Here is a 15,604-nt window from a genome sequence, read left to right as displayed (position 1 = left end):
CACTGCTTACCCCCTTACTGCCAGAGCTGTATCACTGCTTACCCCCTTACTGCCAGAGCAGCATCACTGCTTACCCCCTTACTGCCAGAGCAGCATCACTGCATCACTGCTTACCCCATTACTGCCAGAGCAGCATCACTGCTTACCCCCTTACTGCCAGAGCAGCATCAATGCATCACTGCTTACCCCCTTACTGCCAGAGCAGCATCACTGCATCACTGCTTACCCCCTTACTGCCAGAGCTGTATCACTGCATCGCTGCTTACCCCCTTACTGCCAGAGGGGCATCACTGCATCACTGCTTACCCCCTTACTGCCAGAGCAGCATCACTGCATCACTGCTTACCCCCTTACTGCCAGAGCGGCATCACTGCTTACCCCCTTTCTGCCAGAGCAGCATCAATGCATCACTGCTTACCCCCTTACTGCCAGAGCAGCATCACTGCTTACCCCCTTACTGCCAGAGCAGCATCACTGCTTACCCCCATACTGCCAGAGCAGCATCACTGCATCACTGCTTACCCCTTTACTGCCAGAGCAGCATCACTGCATCACTGCTTACCCCCTTACTGCCAGAGCTGTATCACTGCATCACTGCTTACCCCCTTACTGCCAGAGCAGCATCACTGCTTACCCCCTTACTGCCAGAGCAGCATCACTGCATCACTGCTTACCCCATTACTGCCAGAGCAGCATCACTGCATCACTGCTTACCCCCTTACTGCCAGAGCAGCATCAATGCATCACTGCTTACCCCTTACTGCCAGAGCAGCATCACTGCATCACTGCTTACCCCCCTTACTGCCAGAGCTGTATCACTGCATCGCTGCTTACCCCCTTACTGCCAGAGGGGCATCACTGCATCACTGCTTACCCCCTTACTGCCAGAGCAGCATCACTGCATCACTGCTTACCCCCTTACTGCCAGAGCGGCATCACTGCTTACCCCCTTTCTGCCAGAGCAGCATCAATGCATCACTGCTTACCCCCTTACTGCCAGAGCGGCATCACTGCTTACCCCCTTACTGCCAGAGCAGCATCACTGCATCACTGCTTACCCCCTTACTGCCAGAGCGGCATCAATGCATCGCTGCTTACCCCCTTACTGCCCGAGCATCATTACTGCATCACTGCTTACCACCTTACTGCCAGAGCAGCATCAATGCATCACTGCTTACCCCCTTACTGCCAGAGCGGCATCACTGCTTACCCCCTTACTGCCAGAGCAGCATCACTGCATCACTGCTTATCCCCTTACTGCCAGAGCGGCATCACTGCATCACTGCTTACCCCCTTACTGCCAGAGCAGCATCAATGAATCACTGCTTACCCCCTTACTGCCAGAGCGGCATCACTGCATCACTGCTTACCCCCCTACTGCCAGAGCAGCATCACTGCTTACCCCCTTACTGCCAGAGCGGCATCAATGCTTACCCCCTTACTGCCAGAGCAGCATCAATGCATCGCTGCTTACCCCCTACTGCCAGAGCAGCATCAATGCATCACGGCTTACCCGCTTACTGCCAGAGCAGCATCACTGCTTACCCCCTAACTGCCAGAGCGGCATCACTGCTTACCCCCTTACTGCCAGAGCAGCATCACTGCATCACTGCTTACCCCCTTACTTCCAGAGCAGCATCACTGCATCACTGCTTACCTCCTTACTGCCAGAGCTGCATCGCTGCTTACCCCCTTACTGCCAGAGCGGCATCACTGCATCACTGCTTACCCCCTTACTGCCAGAGCTGCATCACTGCTTACCCCCTTACTGCCAGAGCTGCATCGCTTCTTACCCCCTTACTGCCAGAGCTGCATCGCTGCATCACTGCTTACCCCCTTACTGCCAGAGCTGTATCACTGCTTACCCCCTTACTGCCAGAGCAGCATCAATGATCACTGCTTACCCCCTTACTGCCAGAGCGGCATCTATGCATCACTGCTTACCCCCTTACTGCTAGAGCTGCATCGCTGCTTACCCCCTTACTGCCAGAGCGGCATCATTGCTTACCCCCTTACTGCCAGAGCGGCATCATTGCTTACCCCCTTACTGCCAGAGCGGTATCACTGCATCACTGCTTACCCCTTACTGCCAGAGCGGCATCACTGCTTACCCCCTTACTGCCAGAACGGCATCGCTGCTTACCCCCTTACTGCCAGAGCGGCATCAATGCATCAGTGCTTACCCCCTTACTGCCAGATCAGCATCAATGCATCACTGCTTACCCCCTTACTGCCAGAGCTGCATCGCTGCTAACCCCCTTACTGCCAGAGCTGCATCGCTGCTTACCCCCTTACTGCCAGAGCGGCATCACTGCATCACTGCTTACCCCCTTACTGCCAGAGCTGCATCACTGCTTACCCCCTTACTGCCAGAGCTGCATCGCTGCTTACCCCCTTACTGCCAGAGCTGCATCGCTGCTTACCCCCTTACTGCCAGAGCGGCATCACTGCATCACTGCTTACCCCCTTACTGCCAGAGCTGCATCACTGCTTACCCCCTTACTGCCAGAGCTGCATCGCTGCTTACCCCCTTACTGCCAGAGCTGCATCGCTGCTTACCCCCTTACTGCCAGAGCGGCATCATTGCTTACCCCCTTACTGCCAGAGCGGCATCAATGCATCACTGCTTACCCCCTTACTGCCAGAGCTGCATCGCTGCTTACCCCCTTACTGCCAGAGCGGCATCATTGCTTACCCCCTTACTGCCAGAGCGGCATCACTGCATCACTGCTTACCCCCTTACTGCCAGAGCGGCATCGCTGCTTACCCCCTTACTGCCAGAGCGGCATCAATGCATCACTGCTTACCCCCTTACTGCCAGATCAGCATCAATGCATCACTGCATCACTGCTTACCTCCTTACTACCAGAGCAGCATCACTGCATCACTGCTTACCCCTTACTGCCAGAGCTGCATCACTGCTTACCCCCTTACTGCCAGAGCGGCATCAATTCATCACTGCTTACCCCCCTTACTGCCAGAGCGGCATCACTGCATCACTGCTTACCAACTTACTGCCAGAGCAGCATCAATGCATCACTGCTAACCCCCTTACTGCCAGAGCGGTATCAATGCATCAGTGCTTACCCCCTTACTGCCAGAGCGGCATCAATGCATCACTGCTTACCCCCTTACTGCCAGAGCTGTATCACTGCTTACCCCCTTACTGCCAGAGCAGCATCAATGCATCACTGCTTACCCCCTTACTGCCAGAGCAGCATCACTGCTTACCCCCTTACTGCCAGAGCGGCATCACTGCTTACCCCCTTACTGCCAGAGCAGCATCAATGCATCACTGCTTACCCCCTTACTGCCAGAGCTGTATCACTGCTTACCCCCTTACTGCCAGAGCAGCATCAATGCATCGCTGCTTACCCCATTACTGCCAGAGCTGTATCACTGCTTACTCCCTTACTGCCAGAGCGGCATCAATGCATCGCTGCTTACCCCCTTACTGCCAGAGCTGTATCACTGCTTACCCCCTTACTGAGGTCATTACACTCTGCTCATATTACTCGACCTCTCTGCAGCATTTGACACCGTGGACCACCCTCTTCTCCTTCATATTCTCCATACTCTTGGTATTCGGAACAAAGCTCTATCCTGGATCTCATCCTACCTCTCCCATCGTACTTTCAGTGTCTCTTCTGCTAACACCTCCTCCTCCTCTATTGATCTCTCTGTGGGGGTACCCTAGGGCTCTGTCCTGGGACCTCTTCTCTTTTCTCTGTACACACTATCTCTAGGTGACCTAATCACATCTCTTGGGTTTAATTATCACCTCTATGCTGACGATACACAAATATACTTTTTAACCCCTGACCTTACACCTGCTGTATAAACCAAAGTTTCTGAATGTCTCTCTGCCATATCATCCTGGATGGCCCTCTGTCGCCTTAAACTCAACATGGCTAAAACAGAGCTCCTCATACTTCCTCCCAAACCTGGCCCTACTACCTCCTTCCACATTACTGTTGGAACTACGATCATTCACCCAGTAGCCCAAGCACGCTGCCTAGGGGTCACACGCGACTCCTCTCTCACATTCGCCCCTCACATTCAGAACATTTCTAAAACCTGTCGCTTTTTCCTCCACAATATAACAAAGATACGCCCTTTCCTCTGTTGCTCGACTGCTAAAACTCTGACTCAGGCCCTCATTCTCTCCTGTCTTGATTACTGTAACCTCCTGCTGTCCGGCCTTCCTGCCTCTCACCTGTCTCCCATACAATCTATCCTAAATGCTGCTGCCAGAATCACTCTACTCTTTCCTAGATCTGTCTCAGCATCTCCCCTCCTGAAATCCCTCTCCTGGCTTCCGATCAAATCCCGCATCTCACACTCCATTCTTCTCCTCACTTTTAAAGCTTTACACTCTTCTGCTCCTCCTTACATCTCAGCCCTAATTTCTCGTTATGCACCACCCCGGCTCTTGCGTTCTTCTCAAGGATGTCTTCTTTCTACCCCCCTTTGTATCTAAAGCCCTCTCCCGTCTTAAACCTTTTTCACTGACTGCCCCACACCTCTGGAATGCCCTTCCCCTCAGTACCCGACTAGCACCCTCTCTATCCACCTTTAAGACCCAACTTAAGACACACTTGCTTAAAGAAGCATATGAATAGCACTGTGGATATTCTGAACACATGATACATAAAGCTTGGCCCCCTGCAGACGCACTTACCAGAACTCCCTCCTACTGTCTCTGTACGTTCTCCCTACCTACCAATTAGACTGTAAGCTCCTCGGGGCAGGGACTCCTCTTCCTTAATGTTACTTTTATGTCTAATGCACTTACTGCCATGATCTGTTATTTATATTATCTGTTATTTATTTGATTACCACGTGTATTATTACTGTGAAGCGCTATGTACATTAATGGAGCTATATAAATAAAGACATACAATACAATACAATACAGAGCGGCATCACTGCTTACCCCCTTACTGCCAGAGCAGCATCAATGCATCACTGCTTACCCCCTTACTGCCAGAGCAGCATCAATGCATCGCTGCTTACCCCCTTACTGCCCGAGCAGCATCGCTGCATCACTGCTTACCCCCTTACTGCCAGAGCGGCATCACTGCTTACCCCCTTACTGCCAGAGCAGCATCACTGCTTACCCCCTTGCTGCCAGAGCGGCATCACTGCTTACCCCCTTATTGCCAGAGCAGCATCACTGCATCACTGCTTACCCCCTTACTGCCAGAGCGGCATCACTGCATCGCTGCTTACCCCCTTACTGCCAGAGCAGGATCACTGCTTACCCCCTTACTGCCAGTGCAGCATCAATGCATCGCTGCTTACCCCCTTACTGCCAGAGCGGCATCACTGCTTACCCCCTTACTGCCAGAGCGCCATCACTGCATCACTGCTTACCCCCTTACTGCCACAGCTGTATCACTGCATCACTGCTTACCCCCTTACTGCCAGAGCAGCATCAATGCATCGCTGCTTACCCCCTTACTGCCAGAGCGGCATCACTGCTTACCCCCTTACTGCCAGAGCAGCATCAATGCATCGCTGCTTACCCCCTTACTGCCAGAGCGGCATCAATGCATCACTGCTTACCCCCTTACTGGCAGAGCAGCATCAATGCATCACTGCTTACACCCTTACTGCCAGAGCAGCATCAATGCATCGCTGCTTACCCCCTTACTGCCAGAGCGGCATCACTGCATCACTGCTTACCCCCTAACTGGCAGAGCAGCATCAATGCATCGCTGCTTACCCCCTTACTGCCAGAGCTGTATCAATGCATCACTTCTTACCCATTTACTGCCAGAGCAGCATCAATGCATCGCTGCTTACCCACTTACTGCCAGAGCGGCATCAATGCATCACTGCTTACCCCCTTACTGGCAGAGCAGCATCAATGCATCACTGCTTACCCCCTTACTGCCAAAGCTGTATTAATGCATCACTGCTTACCCCCTTACTGCCAGTGCAGCATCAATGCATCGCTGCTTACCCCCTTACTGCCAGAGCAGCATCAATGCATCGCTGCTTACCCCCTTACTGCCAGAGCAGTATCACTGCATCACTGCTTACCCCCTTACTGCCAGAGCTGCATCACTGCTTACCCCCTTACTGCCAGAGCGGCATCAATGCATCACGGCTTACCCCCTTACTGCCAGAGCGGCATCAATGCATCACGGCTTACCCGCTTACTGCCAGAGCAGCATCACTGCATCACTGCTTACCCCCTTACTGCCAGAGCGGCATCAATGCATCACGGCTTATCCCCTTACTGCCAGAGCAGCATCAATGCATCAATGCTTACCCCCTTACTGCCAGAGCAGCATCACTGCATCACTGCTTACCCCCTTACTGCCAGAGCTGCATCACTGCTTACCCCCTTACTGCCAGAGCGGCATCACTGCTTACCCCCTTACTGCCAGAGCAGCATCACTGCATCACTGCATCACTGCTTACCCCCTAACTGCCAGAGCGGCATCACTGCATCACTGCTTACCCCCTTACTGCCAGAGCGGCATCACTGCTTACCCCCTTACTGCCAGAGCAGCATCACTGCATCACTGCTTATCCCCTTACTACCAGAGCAGCATCACTGCTTACCCCCTTACTACCAGAGCAGCATCACTGCTTACCCCCTTACTGCCAGAGCTGCATCACTGCTTACCCCCTTACTGCCAGAGCTGCATCACTGCATCACTGCTTACCCCCTTACTGCCAGAGCGGCATCACTGCTTACCCCCTTACTGCCAGAGCAGCATCAATGCATCACTGCTTATCCCCTTACTGCCAGAGCTGCATCACTGCTTACCCCCTTACTGCCAGAGCGGCATCACTGCATCACTGCTTACCCCCTTACTGCCAGAGCGGCATCACTGCATCACGGCTTACCCCCTTACCGCCCGAGCAGCATCACTGCATCACTGCTTACCCCCTTACTGCCAGAGCTGCATCACTGCATCACTGCTTACCCCCTTACTGCCAGAGCTGCATCACTGCACCACTGCTTACCCCTTACTGCCAGAGCTGCATCACTGCATCACTGCTTACCCCCTTACTGCCAGAGCAGCATCACTGCATCACTGCTTACCCCCTTACTGCCAGAGCGGCATCACTGCTTACCCCCTTACTGCCAGAGCTGCATCACTGCATCACTGCTTACCCCCTTACTGCCAGAGCAGCATCAATGCATCACTGCTTAAGGGGTACTGCCAGAGCAGCATCAATGCATCACTGCTTACCCCCTTACTGCCAGAGCAGCATCACTGCATCACTGCTTACCCCCTTACTGCCAGAGCGGCATCACTGCATCACTGCTTACCCCCTTACTGCCAGAGCTGCATCACTGCATCACTGCATCACTGCTTACCCCCTTACTGCCAGAGCGGCATCACTGCTTACCCCCTTACTGCCAGAGCGGCATCAATGCATCACTGCTTACCCCCTTACTGCCAGAGCTGCATCACTGCTTACCCCCTTACTGCCAGAGCGGCATCACTGCATCACTGCTTACCCCCTTACTGCCAGAGCGGCATCACTGTTTACCCCCTTACTGCCAGAGCAGCATCACTGCATCACTGCTTATCCCCTTACTACCAGAGCAGCATCACTGCTTACCCCCTTACTACCAGAGCAGCATCACTGCTTACCCCCTTACTGCCAGAGCTGCATCACTGCTTACCCCCTTACTGCCAGAGCTGCATCACTGCATCACTGCTTACCCCCTTACTGCCAGAGCGGCATCACTGCATCACTGCTTACCCCCTTACTGCCAGAGCAGCATCAATGCATCACTGCTTATCCCCTTACTGCCAGAGCTGCATCACTGCTTACCCCCTTACTGCCAGAGCGGCATCACTGCATCACTGCATCACTGCTTACCCCCTTACTGCCAGAGCGGCATCACTGCATCACGGCTTACCCCCTTACTGCCAGAGCAGCATCACTGCTTATCCCCTTACTGCCAGAGCAGCATCACTGCTTACCCCCTTACTGCCAGAGCTGCATCACTGCATCACTGCTTACCCCCTTACTGCCAGAGCTGCATCACTGCATCACTGCTTACCCCCTTACTGCCAGAGCTGCATCACGGCACCACTGCTTACCCCTTACTGCCAGAGCTGCATCACTGCATCACTGCTTACCCCCTTACTGCCAGAGCAGCATCACTGCATCACTGCTTACCCCCTTACTGCCAGAGCGGCATCACTGCATCACTGCTTACCCCCTTACTGCCAGAGCTGCATCACTGCATCACTGCTTACCCCCTTACTGCCAGAGCAGCATCAATGCATCACTGCTTACCCCCTTACTGCCAGAGCAGCATCACTGCATCACTGCTTACCCCCTTATTGCCAGAGCGGCATCACTGCATCACTGCTTACCCCCTTACTGCCAGAGCTGCATCACTGCATCACTGCTTACCCCCTTACTGCCAGAGCGGCATCACTGCATCACTGCTTACCCCCTTACTGCCAGTGCAGCATCACTGCATCGCTGCTTACCCCCTTACTGCCAGAGCAGCATCACTGCTTACCCCCTTACTACCAGAGCAGCATCACTGCATCACTGCTTACCCCCTTACTGCCAGAGCGGCATCACTGCATCACTGCTTACCCCCTTACTGCCAGAGCGGCATCAATGCATCACTGCTTACCCCCTTACTGCCAGAGCGGCATCACTGCATCACGGCTTACCCCCTTACTGCCAGAGCGGCATCAATGCATCACGGCTTACCCGCTTACTGCCAGTGCAGCATCACTGCATCACTGCTTACCCCCTTACTGCCAGAGCGGCATCAATGCATCACGGCTTATCCCCTTACTGCCAGAGCAGCATCAATGCATCAATGCTTACCCCCTTACTGCCAGAGCAGCATCACTGCATCACTGCTTACCCCCTTACTGCCAGAGCTGCATCACTGCTAACCCCCTTACTGCCAGAGCGGCATCACTGCTTACCCCCTTACTGCCAGAGCAGCATCACTGCATCACTGCTTACCCCCTAACTGCCAGAGCGGCATCACTGCATCACTGCTTACCCCCTTACTGCCAGAGCGGCATCACTGCTTACCCCCTTACTGCCAGAGCAGCATCACTGCATCACTGCTTATCCCCTTACTACCAGAGCAGCATCACTGCTTACTCCCTTACTACCAGAGCAGCATCACTGCTTACCCCCTTACTGCCAGAGCTGCATCACTGCTTACCCCCTTACTGCCAGAGCTGCATCACTGCATCACTGCTTACCCCCTTACTGCCAGAGCGGCATCACTGCTTACCCCCTTACTGCCAGAGCAGCATCAATGCATCACTGCTTATCCCCTTACTGCCAGAGCTGCATCACTGCTTACCCCCTTACTGCCAGAGCGGCATCACTGCATCACTGCTTACCCCCTTACTGCCAGAGCGGCATCACTGCTTACCCCCTTACTGCCAGAGCTGCATCACTGCATCACTGCTTACCCCCTTACTGCCAGAGCTGCATCACTGCATCACTGCTTACCCCCTTACTGCCAGAGCTGCATCACTGCACCACTGCTTACCCCTTACTGCCAGAGCTGCATCACTGCATCACTGCTTACCCCCTTACTGCCAGAGCAGCATCACTGCATCACTGCTTACCCCCTTACTGCCAGAGCGGCATCACTGCTTACCCCCTTACTGCCAGAGCTGCATCACTGCATCACTGCTTACCCCCTTACTGCCAGAGCAGCATCAATGCATCACTGCTTAAGGGGTACTGCCAGAGCAGCATCAATGCATCACTGCTTACCCCCTTACTGCCAGAGCAGCATCACTGCATCACTGCTTACCCCCTTACTGCCAGAGCGGCATCACTGCATCACTGCTTACCCCCTTACTGCCAGAGCTGCATCACTGCATCACTGCTTACCCCCTTACTGCCAGAGCGGCATCACTGCTTACCCCCTTACTGCCAGAGCGGCATCAATGCATCACTGCTTACCCCCTTACTGCCAGAGCTGCATCACTGCTTACCCCCTTACTGCCAGAGCGGCATCACTGCATCACTGCTTACCCCCTTACTGCCAGAGCGGCATCACTGTTTACCCCCTTACTGCCAGAGCAGCATCACTGCATCACTGCTTATCCCCTTACTACCAGAGCAGCATCACTGCTTACCCCCTTACTACCAGAGCAGCATCACTGCTTACCCCCTTACTGCCAGAGCTGCATCACTGCTTACCCCCTTACTGCCAGAGCTGCATCACTGCATCACTGCTTACCCCCTTACTGCCAGAGCGGCATCACTGCATCACTGCTTACCCCCTTACTGCCAGAGCAGCATCAATGCATCACTGCTTATCCCCTTACTGCCAGAGCTGCATCACTGCTTACCCCCTTACTGCCAGAGCGGCATCACTGCATCACTGCATCACTGCTTACCCCCTTACTGCCAGAGCGGCATCACTGCATCACGGCTTACCCCCTTACTGCCAGAGCAGCATCACTGCTTATCCCCTTACTGCCAGAGCAGCATCACTGCTTACCCCCTTACTGCCAGAGCTGCATCACTGCATCACTGCTTACCCCCTTACTGCCAGAGCTGCATCACTGCATCACTGCTTACCCCCTTACTGCCAGAGCTGCACCACTGCACCACTGCTTACCCCTTACTGCCAGAGCTGCATCACTGCATCACTGCTTACCCCCTTACTGCCAGAGCAGCATCACTGCATCACTGCTTACCCCCTTACTGCCAGAGCGGCATCACTGCATCACTGCTTACCCCCTTACTGCCAGAGCTGCATCACTGCATCACTGCTTACCCCCTTACTGCCAGAGCAGCATCAATGCATCACTGCTTACCCCCTTACTGCCAGAGCAGCATCACTGCATCACTGCTTACCCCCTTATTGCCAGAGCGGCATCACTGCATCACTGCTTACCCCCTTACTGCCAGAGCTGCATCACTGCATCGCTGCTTACCCCCTTACTGCCAGAGCAGCATCACTGCTTACCCCCTTACTACCAGAGCAGCATCACTGCATCACTGCTTACCCCCTTACTGCCAGAGCGGCATCACTGCATCACTGCTTACCCCCTTACTGCCAGAGCAGCATCAATGCATCACTGCTTACCCCCTTACTGCCAGAGCGGCATCACTGCATCACTGCTTACCCCCTTACTGCCAGAGCGGCATCACTGCATCACTGCTTACCCCCTTACTGCCAGAGCGGCATCACTGCATCACTGCTTACCCCCTTACTGCCAGAGCGGCATCACTGCATCACTTCTTACCCCCTTACTGCCAGAGCAGCATCAATGCATCACTGCTTACCCCCTTACTGCCAGAGCGGCATCACTGCATCACTGCTTACCCCCTTACTGCCAGAGCGGCATCACTGCATCACTGCTTACCCCCTTACTGCCAGAGCTGCATCACTGCATCACTGCTTACCCCCTTACTGCCAGAGCGGCATCACTGCATCACTGCTTACCCCCTTACTGCCAGAGCGGCATCACTGCATCACTGCTTACCCCCTTACTGCCAGAGCGGCATCACTGCATCACTGCTTACCCCCTTACTGCCAGAGCTGTATCACTGCTTACCCCCTTACTGCCAGAGCAGCATCACTGCATCACTGCTTACCCCCTTACTGCCAGAGCGGCATCACTGCATCACTGCTTACCCCCTTACTGCCAGAGCTGTATCACTGCATCACTGCTTACCCCCTTACTGCCAGAGCAGCATCAATGCATCGGGTTACACAGTGTTTAACTTGTGTCTCACCTCCAGTCCTCAAGACCCACCAACAGGTTAGGTTTTCAGGATATCCCTGCTTCAGCACAAGTGGCTCAGTCAAAGACTGAGACACTGATTGAGCCCCCTGTGCTGAAGCTGGGACTGATTGAGCCACCTGTGCTGAAGCAGGGATTTCCTGAAAACGTGGCCTGTTGGTGGCCCTTGAGGACTGGAGTTGGCCACCGCTGGTTTAACCCTTGCTGCAGAGCGGCTATCAATGCGTTGGATTACACCGCGTTCCTGCCCCCGTCATCAAAGGCGTTTATTCAAAATCAGGAAATGAAGACCATACACTACGTTTTGATAATAACATAAGACAATTTGGTCCAAATGTACTAAGTGGTGCTAAGGAATAGGGCACCTTAAAACCACACAGGTAGAGGATATACGGCTTCAGGCTACGTCTCGCCAAAGAAGAACCTATTGATAAATGAGAATTACAGATGTTTCTTTTTAAAGCTCTTAAGTGGGACTTTGCTGCTTAAACATGTAGCGGTGTTTCCCCCCCCCCGGTGGGAGATCTGGCCATTACGGGTCGTGTGGTGCATGATACCTGCAGGCAACAGGAGGGCTGCGTCGTCCACCGGTGGTAGTGGCGACACAGGACTAGGCTTCTGGGGTTCATACCCCACATATCTCCTTAGCAGTGCAGCGCCTCCATCTGCCAAGGGCTCCAGGAACTAAAGATGATCTCCCACGGTAGAACCGATTACCCCTCCCCACAGTAAGATCACGCTCCAGGCCGGAGGTATAATAACAGGAACGGTTTATTCTCTCATAGTACAAGGAAGGTTCTGCCCAATGCAGCAAACTGTCAGCTACCCACTGAAGGATGGTCCCTGGACCTTCACTACAGGCCAAGGGCACCCGCAGCAGTGCCAGCTCTTTCCTGCCCCTCTAGCAGGGGCAGAGGTATGGTGCACACTCACTCTCCCCCGAAGGGAAGAGGACCAGGGAAGGCCCAGTAGTCAGGCTCATGGCTGTGTGACCTGCCCCTCTCAAGTAGGTAGAGGAACTACTGAATTTGGGGCAGCACTGCCCTTAAGTACAGCCAGGAGGAGGGCATCGGATCTGTCTCATGATTGGACATGCTCAGGCCAGATGTCACCGCCTCCCGCTGTCACTCAAGTTCAGCTCCTAGGAGTGGGGAAAACCCATGTTGACTACTGGCAGCCTGACTGTACCAGGACTTACTGCCAGTACAGGGGCAGGCACAATTCCATTCATATTCCCAGCTTCCTGAAACCTTAACTATCCTTAGTATGAATATGCCACTTTCATAACCCTTGCGATTGCCGGGCTTGGGGCTCCCAATGATATCTTGTTTATCCCCTATTCATTCTTGTCCGAAAACCAAAAGAAAAACCATTGAACTATCTTATTCTCTTCCTAAAATCAATCTCCCTGCTCCGAAAGCAAATATATGGCTGTTTTTCTTTCTTTGGCAAATTAAGCATTTTAGTTATTATTATTTCTTGGGTGGAGGAGGAGCTCTGAATAGGAACATGTCAACCAGCTGTTTTCTTTCCCTCTTATCTCACACCGGGAAGAGGGGGTCCTGCCTGTGCAAACTCTTGTGGAACACAGAGACGGGAGACACAGTGCAGCAGCGAGATGCTCAATTAGTCCCAGCTTCAGCACAGATGGCTCAATCAGTCCCTGCTTCAGCACAGGTGGCTCAATCAGTCCCTGCTTCAGCACTGGTGGCTCAATCAGTGGCTCAGTCAAAGACTGTCTTTGACTGAGCCACTGATTGAGCCACCTGTGCTGAAGCAGGGATATCCTGAAAATCTGACCTGTTGGTGGCCCCTGAGGACTGGAGTTGGCCACTCCTGCTTTATTAAATACCCCCGAAGGGATCACCTTGTTCTCGAGCTGAGTACGAACTCAATTCAGCAGAAAGTTCACATTCATCATTTCTGTAATTTAAAACCCAAACCCCCACACGAAGGTTGGAGGCGTCGCACGTGATGGGATTCATTGAAGTATTTTTTACATAAAGCACATACCTGCACATAACCGGCTCGCATATTCTCGGAGGTTTGGGAGAGATGAGAGGATAGATCAGATACATCTGTCTAATATACAGGTACGCGGCTTTTGTCTTGATATTGACGCACCGAGGGGCATTTTCATTCTGCGTTTCTTGTCACCCATGTTTTTAGACACCTGGGGTCTGCAGGACGCTCCTAAAGCGGTTTTCAGAACCCGATCAGCGTTACATTGCCATCCCAGCAGAGGTCGGATACACGTTATCGGGGCCTTGTGAAACCCCTCCTTAAAGGGCAATCCCAGCAGAGGTCGGATACACGTTATCGGGGCCTTGTGAAGCCCCTCCTTAAAGGGCAATCCCAGCAGAGGTCGGATACACGTTATCGGGGCCTTGTGAAGCCCCTCCTTCAAGGACAATCCCAGCAGAGGTCGGATACACGTTATCGGGGCCTTGTGAAGCCCCTCCTTCAAGGACAATCCCAGCAGAGGTCGGATACACGTTATCGGGGCCTTGTGAAGCCCCTCCTTAAAGGGCAATCCCAGCAGAGGTCGGATACACGTTATCGGGGCCTTGTGAAGCCCCTCCTTAAAGGACAATCCCAGCAGAGGTCGGATACACGTTATCGGGGCCTTGTGAAGCCCCTCCTTAAAGGGCAATCCCAGCAGAGGTCGGATACACGTTATCGGGGCCTTGTGAAGCCCCTCCTTAAAGGACAATCCCAGCAGAGGTCAGATACACGTTATCGGGGCCTTGTGAAGCCCCTCCTTAAAGGGCAATCCCAGCAGAGGTCGGATACACGTTATCGGGGCCTTGTGAAGCCCCTCCTTAAAGGGCAATCCCAGCAGAGGTCGGATACACGTTATCGGGGCCTTGTGAAGCCCCTCCTTAAAGGTCAATCCAAGCAGAGGTCGGATACACGTTATCGGGGCCTTGTGAAGCCCCTCCTTAAAGGACAATCCAAGCAGAGGTCGGATACACGTTATCGGGGCCTTGTGAAGCCCCTCCTTAAAGGACAATCCCAGCAGAGGTCGGATACACGTTATCGGGCCTTGTGAAGCCCTTCCTTAAAGGACAATCCCAGCAGACTGTTATCTGGTGATTTTTTAAGCTGGGATTGAAGCAGGGGGTCTCCGGAGCTGAAATGAATGGGATTCAGCTCTGGAGACCCTCGCTTCAATGCTATGTTACAAATGAAAGAATCCCGGCCTGCTTGGAGGGCCGCTCTAAGGCTGTATTCGTTACGCTGTAAAGCTCCCTGTGACCCATTCACCGAGTGTTATACGGTGGCAGGACTTGGTAAGCATGCCTACTGCCCATTAGTGTGTCTGCTTTGGGTCGCGGTAATAAGACGAGATCGGGCAAGGGTTAAGTCAGCCGCGTATTCTAGCCGGATATTTCACATTCTTCATTTCTCTCTGTGACTGTTTTTCCTGTTTTGTTTTTTAAGCATCACATATTACGGCCGGTATGTACGCTGGTGTCACCTCCTCTCTCCTCTCTGTACACACTTTCTCTGGGTCACCTAATCACATCTCTTGGGTTCAAATATCACCTCTGTGCTGATGACACACAAATTTACTTCTCAACCCTTACCTTAAACCTGCTGTACAGACCAAACTTTCTGAATGTCTCTCTGCGATATCATCCTGGATGGCCCTCCGCCGCCTTAAACTCAACATGGCTAAAACAGAACTCCTCATACTTCCTCCCAAACCTGGCCCTACTACCTCCTTCCACATTACTGTTGGAAGTTCTGTCATACAACCCAAGCACGCTGCCAGGGGTCACACTCGATTTCTCTCTCACAGGACAGTTAAAATGTGGAATTCATGACCCATGGAGACTGTGATGGCAGATACAATAGATTTGTTC

At 53.2% G+C, this 15,604-nt stretch overlaps 1 protein-coding gene across 10 annotated transcripts in view; it reads left to right on the top strand.

The window, feature by feature from the left end:
• DGKD (diacylglycerol kinase delta) overlaps positions 1–15,604 on the top strand; it is a 193,499-nt gene that overhangs the window by 18,874 nt on the left and 159,021 nt on the right. The window contains exon 2 of one of the 10 annotated variants that reach the window (XM_075569624.1): positions 13,905–15,028. The exons of the other annotated variants lie outside the window; for them this stretch is intronic. The gene's annotated coding sequence lies outside the window, so the exon portion shown is untranslated. The remainder of the gene's footprint in view (positions 1–13,904; positions 15,029–15,604) is intronic. 10 annotated transcript variants of the gene reach the window in all.

This window comes from Ascaphus truei, chromosome 14 (assembly GCF_040206685.1).
Source record: "Ascaphus truei isolate aAscTru1 chromosome 14, aAscTru1.hap1, whole genome shotgun sequence".
Classification (NCBI taxonomy): Eukaryota; Metazoa; Chordata; class Amphibia; order Anura; family Ascaphidae; genus Ascaphus; species Ascaphus truei.
This window is presented reverse-complemented; position numbering and strand designations above follow the sequence as displayed.